Genomic DNA, 7,364 nt, shown 5'->3' with positions numbered 1-7,364 from the left:
AGGACAGTTTTCAACTTCAGGTAATACAGAGAACACCACAAGGATGTTCCTCAAGTAGAGCAACCCTAAGGCACATAATCGTTAGATTCACCAGGGTTGAAATAAAGGAGAAAATTCTAAGGGCAGCTAGAGAGAAAGGCCGGGTTACCCATAAAGGGAAGCCTATCAGACTCACAGCAGATCTCTCAGCTGAAACCCTACAAACTAGAAGAAAGTAGAGGTCAATATTTCATATCCTCAAAGAAAAGAATTTTCAACCCAGAATCTCATATCCAGCCAAACTAAGCTTCATAAATGGAGGAAAAATAAAATTTTTTGCAAACCAGCAAGCACTCAGAGATTTTGTCACCACCAGGCCTGCTTTACAAGAGCTTCTGAAAGAAGCACTATACACAGAAAGGATCAACCAGTATCAGTCATCCCAAAAATTTACCAAAAGGTAAAGAGTATCTCCATAATGAAGAATCTATATCAACTAATGGGCAAAATAGCCAGCGAGCATTAAACAACATTAAACTCACAAATATCAATATTAATCCTAAATTTAAATGGATTAAATGCCTGAATCAAAGACACAGACAGGCAAATTGAATAAAAAGTCAAAACTCATTGGTACACTGTATCCAGATCCACATCATAAGCAAAGACACACAAGAACTCAAAACAAAGGGTTGGTGGATGACTTATCAATCAAATAGAAAGCAAAAAAAAAAAAAAAACAGGAGCTGTAACTTTTGTCTCTGACAAAATAGACTTTAACAGTAACAAATATTAAAACAAACAAAGAAGGCTGGGCGTGGTGGCTCATGCATATAATCCCAGAACTTTGGGAGGCCAAGGCAGGTGGATCACGAGGTCAAGAGATTGAGACCATCCTGGTCAACAAGGTGAAACCCCGTCTCTACTAAAAATACAAAAATTAGCTGGGCATGGTGGTGCGTGCCTGTAGTCCCAGCTACTTGGGAGGATGAGGCAGGAGAATTGCTTGAACCCAGGAGGCAGAGGTTGCGGTGAGCTGAGATCATGCCATTGCACTCCAGCCTGGGTAACAACAGTGAAACTCTGTCGAAAGAAAGAAGAAAGAAGAAAGAAAGAAAAGAAAGAAAGAAAGAAAGAAAGAAAGAAAGAAAGAAAGAAAGAAAGACATTACATAATGGCAAAAGGATCAATGCTACAACAGGAATCAATGATCATAAATATATATGCACCCAATATAGGAACACCCAGATACATAAGACAAGTTCTTGATGACTTGTAAAGAGACTTGGACTTCAGCACAATAATAGGGGGAGACTTTGACACCACATTGTTAATATTCGACGGATCAATGAGATAGAAAATTAACAGGGACATCTATGATTCGAACTCAGACCTGGAACAAGTAAACTCAGTGAATATTTATAGAATTCTTTACCCCAGGTCCACAGAACATACATTTTTCTCAGTATCACATTACACCTATTTTGAAAGTGACCACATAATTGGAAGCAAATCACTCTTCAGCATTGCATAGCATTTCACAGACTTAAATGAAATATTGGTTGGCTGGGTTTTTTGTTGTTGTTGTTATTTTCTTCCCTTATTTCTTCCTGTCTCCACTGTTAAGCACAATTGTCGGCATAAAGGAGGTTTGTGTTACCTATTTTTGGATTGCATTCCAGCCTGGGCAATAGAGTAAGACTCTTGTTCTCTCTCCCACTTTCTCTTTCTTTCTTTCTTAAAAAAAAAAAAAAAAAGATGTCCACTGTTAGTCTGATGGGCTTCCCTTTGGAGGTAGGTAACCTGGCCTTTCTCTTTGGCTGCCCTTAACATTTTTTCTTTCATTTAGACCTTTGAGAATCTGATGTTTACGTGATTTTGGGAATTATATTCTCATGAAGTATCTTCCTGGTGTTCTCTGCATTTACTGAATGTGAAAGTTGGCCTGTCTTGCTACCTTGGGGAAGTTGTCCTGCATGATATCTTGAAGTATGTTTTCAAACTTGGTTCCATTCTCCCCATCTACTACAGGTACCCTAATCATTCATTTATTCAGTCTCTTTACATAATCTCATATTTCTTTGAGGTTTTCATTATTACTTTTGATTCTTTTTTCTCTAGTCTTATCTACTTATCTTATTGCAGAAAGATAGATAGTCTTCAAGCTCTGAGATTTTTTTCCTTTTTGTGGTCTATTCTGCTACTAATACTTGTGATTGCATTCTGAAGTTGTCATAGTGTGTTTTTCAGCTCTAACAGGTCAGTTATGGTCCTCTCTAAACTGGCTGTTCTGACTTTCAGCTACTGTATTGTTTTATCATAATTCTTAGCTTCTTTGCATTGGGTTACTACATGTTCCATTACTTCAGCAAAGTTTGGCATTACCCACCTTCTGAAGCCTAATTCTGTAATTTCAGCTATCTCAGCCTCAGCCTGGACCTGAGCCCTTGCTGAAGAGGCGTTGCGGTCATCTGGAATAAAGGGGCACTCTGGCTTTTTGAGTTTTCAGTGTTTTTTCATTGGTTCTTTCTTATATTTCTGGGCTTATATACCTTTAATCTTCAAGGTTGCTCTCTTTTTGATGGAGTTTTTGTGTTTGTTGTTGTTTTCTATTTGTTTGTTTTTCTTTTAACAGTCTGGCTACTATTCTGCAGGGCTGCTTTGGTTTGCTGCGGATCTATTCCAGACCCTAGTTGCCTCAGTTTCTCCCATACCACTTTCCTTGGCTGTAAGTGTGGGTTTCCTTGGCTCTATGTTTCTCTCAGCTAGGCTATTGTTCCACTCTGTTTTGATTTCTTCTCCATGTGTCAAATTGTTTGCCTAATCATTCCCAATGTGAGAGCCTGGATATTTCAGTTGAAGGTGCTGTATTTACACTCCTCTTTTATTCGTCACCATGAGTGCCATGAACAACAGTTGCTTCTAATTGGCCATCTTGGCCCCCTTCCCCAGTGTCTCTTTATAATAGAACTAATCAAGCAGATAACTGGAGCCCTGACACCAACACAAATTACTTTTATTCACCCGACCTTGCCAGAATCCAAAACAATCTTTGGAAAGGCTTCTCTCAGGGGTTCAAGCCTCACAGTTCAAATGAAATTTATAATTTTTTGTGCTATATACATTCCTAACTCAACAAGATTGCAATTGAAACTTTACTGACTGACAGGTTAGAGTTTTGTTTCTGTTTCTTTAGAAATTCTGCTAACTGTACATTTGTAACTTTTACTTTCCCATGAGGTTAAGATTTTGTTTTGAATTACTCGTAGTTTGTATAATATTTTCCCTTATTTAAAATTTTGGTCAAGGAGAAGACAGTTTCTCTTTGAAAGATGTAAGTGAATCTTTGTGGTTTAAGCAAATCTGTAATCTTTAAAATTGGCCATATTCTGAAGCTTGGTTCTATTGAAAAATCTAAACTTTCTTCTTAAGTGAACAGAATGCTCTTTATGAGGAAAATCATAAGTCACCAAAATGAGAGACACTGTTTCTCCTGGCCAAAAGGCACCTTAGGTGATCGAGTTCTTGTGGAAGTGTTCGAGCTCAATGCTTGTGATGTGAAATAGTCTCATAAGTAATCCCTTCAGTAGATTATATAGAAAACCTTATTTAATATGGTGGGCATGAATAAAGGCTGATTATCTTGTGCATTAAGCGCCCAAGTTTCTTGGGATATCAAGACACAAAAAGAGAAGGAACTGACTCTATTTCCTTGAGGAGCTATTTCTGGAGGCAGCACACTCAATCCAAGACACCTCCATCTAAATCTTTTGGTCATTAAAGAGGTAAATCTAAATTATGGGCAGCTGTCCATCTAAAACCTAGACTTCCTCCTTAAGGAGAGATCCTCCACTAGAAATATCAGCTAGATTCATATTTAATACTTATGGTGCCTCTTCATGTAAGTACTTAGAAAACTAGTCATGCATAATTTGCAATAATCCCAAATCATAGTGGCCAAAATGGAATGCCTTTGAAAGACTTAAACTAGCATATTTGCTCAATTAGATAAAACCAGCCCTAAAAAAATAACAATAATTGACACAGATATTTCCAATTGTACTTAGAAGCATCTAAAAGAGGTCTGATAAAGTCTTTGCAGAAAGAAAAAAAATTGTCTAAAACAATTTCTGAATTGAAAAGACTATTGAAATTTATTCTCCTCCGTCAGCTGATGCTTCGCTTTGTCCTCCATTGTCAAAACTTTTCTGTCTGGACTTATTCCCCTTTTGCCTCCTCTTTCTTCTTCTGCTTTTCTGACTTTATTTCAGGAACACCTGCATCCAGTAGAAGAGAACTTACCTTGATTTATCAACCATGGTTAAAAGTAGAACTTAAAAATGTACTTAAAAATTATCTGATTCTCTTCATAACCCTACTAGATTTAATAAAGATTTTGATTTAAACATTTAAGTTTAAGATTCGGATTATCTGATTTTTTTTTATTAAGATGGAGTCTTACTCTATTCCCCATACTGAAGTGCAGTGGCACAATCTTGGCTCACTGCAACATCTGCCTCCCAGGATAAAGCTATTCTCCTGCCTCAGTCTCCCAATAGTTGGGATTACAGTTGCTAATTTTTTTGTAATTTTAGTAGAATTGGTGTTTCACCATGTTGGTCAGGCTGGTCTTGAACTCCTAACCTCAGGTTATCAACCTACCTCAGCCTCCCAAAGTGCTGGAATTACAGGCGTGAGCCACTGCACCAGACCTAATTATCTGACTTATGTTAGTTGGTTTACATGTTAGTATCAGAAAGTAAAGCCAAAGATTGGTTTGCAAAGACAAACTGGGAAAATTTTTTAGAGGACTTACATAACGTTTCTGAAGCAAATAATGAATGAGCCCACAGTACTGTCAAAGCTTTACTAGACACTATCCCTTTAGTTTTACAAAAAGTGACTGATTAGAACAAAATTAAACAATGCTGACAGAATATTGATAAGCCTATGATGTCATACTATGAAAAATTTGAAAAGATGTTTAAGCAATATTTATGCTTATCCGAAGAAATTCATGCCAACCGCCAAATGATGCTCTCCTTAACTCCTTAACTCCAACTTTGTTTTTAAAATAGATAAGTAATTGGTAATTACAATAAAGAGACAATCCCCCAGTTGGTCTACGTCTCAAACTCATGGCATAGTTAATTTTAACAATCAAATTTTTCATACTCTGACTATGGAAGAAAAGGAAAATGAAGCTAAACAGAGAGAAAGAGCAAATAAGTTTACAACTAGAACAATTATCCAACTAATTTTTAAGTGTAAATTATCCATTAAAGGTCTGGATATTTCAAGAAGGATTGTAGAAATTTATACAGAAAGAACAACAGGCCAATGAAAAGAAAAAATGGGCCGCGTCCCGCTGGGGGCGGCGGCAGCGGCGGCTAAGTTCATCTAGTGTATTATGTTTGGCCCTCTTCGGGTGAGTGAGAGAGAGCATCTCAAAGACAAATTTTGGAATTTTATTTTCTACAAGTTCATTTTCATCTTTGGTGTGCTGAATGTCCAGACTGTGGAAGAGGTTGTCATGTGGTGCCTCTCGTTTGCTGGACTTGTCTTTCTGCACCTGATGGTTCAGCTCTGCAAGGATCAATTTGAGTATCTTTCCTTCTCGCCCACCACACCTATGAGCAGCCATGGTCGAGTCCCGTCTCTGTTGGTTGCCGTGCTGCTTTCCTGCTGTGGACTGGCGGCTGTTTGCTGCATCACTGGCTACACCCATGGAATGCACACCTTGGCTTTCATGGCTGCAGAGTCTCTTCTTGAGACAGTGAGGACTGCTCATTTGATTTTACGGTATGTAATTCACCTCTGGGACCTCAACCACAAAGGGACGTGGGAAGGAAAGGGGACATACGTCTATTACACAGATTTCATCATGGAGCTCACTCTCTTGTTCCTGGACCTCATGCACCACATTCACATGTTGTTATTTGGCAACATCTGGTTATCCATGGCCAGCCTGGTCATCTTTATGCAGTTGCGTTACCTGTTTCATCAGGTGCAGCGTCGAATTCGTCGGCACCAGAACTCTCTGCGTGTGGTTGGGAACATGGAGACCAGGTTTGCAGTTGCAACTCCAGAGGGGCTGGCTGTCAACAATGACGACTGTGCCATTCCTGGGACTCCATGCAGGCTGCACGGAAACTGCCCTGTGGACATCTCTTCCACAACTCCTCTCTTCGTTCCTGGCTAGGACAAGACACCTCCTGTCCAACATGCAGAATGTCTCTTAATATCGCCAACAATAATCGTGTCAGGGAAGACCATCAAGGAGAGAACTTGGATGAGAATTTGGTTCCTGTAGCAGCAGCCGAAGGGAGACCTCGCTTAAACCAACATAATCACTTCTTCCGTTTCGATGGGTCTCGGATTGCGAGCTGGCTGCCGAGTTTTTCAGTTGAAGTGATGCACACAACTAACATTATTGGCATTATGCAGGCCAGCAACTCCCAGCTCAATGCAATGGTTCATCAGATTCAAGAGATGTTTCCCCAGGTTCCATACCATCTAGTGCTGCAGGACCTCCAGCTGACACGCTCAGTGGAAATAACAACAGACAACATTTTAGAAGGACAGATCCAAGTACCTTTTCCTACACAGCGGTCAGATAGTATCAGACCTGCATTGAACAGTTCCGTGGAAAGGCCAAGCAGTGACCAGGAAGAGGGAGAAACTTCTGCTCAGACCGAGTGTGTGCCGCTGGACCTCAATCCTCACCTGGAGGAGACACTGGACTTTGGTGAGTTGGAAATGGAGCTCAGCGAGGTTGAAGACTTCGAGGCCCGTGGGAGCCACTTCTTCAGGTCTGCTGATGAGAGACAGCGCATGCTGGTGCAGCGTAAGGATGAGCTCCTCCAGCAGGCTCGCAAGCGTTTCTTGAACAAAAGTTCTGAATATGACATAGCCTCAGAGAGCTTCCTTGCCTCAGATGGTGCGTCCTCCGACCCCGCCACCCTCGAAGGATGCTGGCTGCCACCACGGAATGGAGGCTTCAGAAGCAGCAGGCCTCCTAGCGCTCCCTTGCCTTCCTCAGCCACCTTCTGCGGAGGAGGCCTGTCCCGGTGTGGAGAAGCGGACTTGACTGCATTGCCGCTGTATAAAGCATGTGGTCTTATCGTGTTTAGACAGCTGACAAATTTAATCTTTCTTTGTAATACTTTCTAGGTGACATTTTCTTCCCCTTAGAAACACTGCAAATTTTAACTCTTAAAAAAAAGAAAAGAAAAAATGGGGTGCTCTGAGGAAATCAAAGGGACCTTCCCTCTTCTCACTAATACCAATACCTTAAGATAAATTGTAACTATTTTAAATAAAAAACAAAGAGAAACTCTTATTGACACTGGAGCTACGTTATCAGAAATAAATCCCACCTTACT

The 7,364-nt window shown here is 40.2% G+C and overlaps 1 pseudogene across 1 annotated transcript; it reads left to right on the top strand.

Annotated features, from left to right (window-relative positions):
* Positions 1–998: 998 nt before the first annotated feature.
* Positions 999–7,118, top strand: LOC100401238 (E3 ubiquitin-protein ligase AMFR pseudogene; annotated as a pseudogene). Its single transcript, XR_013531645.1, has one exon. The product of XR_013531645.1 is annotated as an E3 ubiquitin-protein ligase AMFR pseudogene (transcript).
* The last annotated feature ends 246 nt before the right edge of the window (positions 7,119–7,364 follow it).

The sequence above is a fragment of the Callithrix jacchus genome, chromosome X, assembly GCF_049354715.1.
Source record: "Callithrix jacchus isolate 240 chromosome X, calJac240_pri, whole genome shotgun sequence".
NCBI classification, from domain to species: domain Eukaryota; kingdom Metazoa; phylum Chordata; class Mammalia; order Primates; family Cebidae; genus Callithrix; species Callithrix jacchus.
This window is presented reverse-complemented; position numbering and strand designations above follow the sequence as displayed.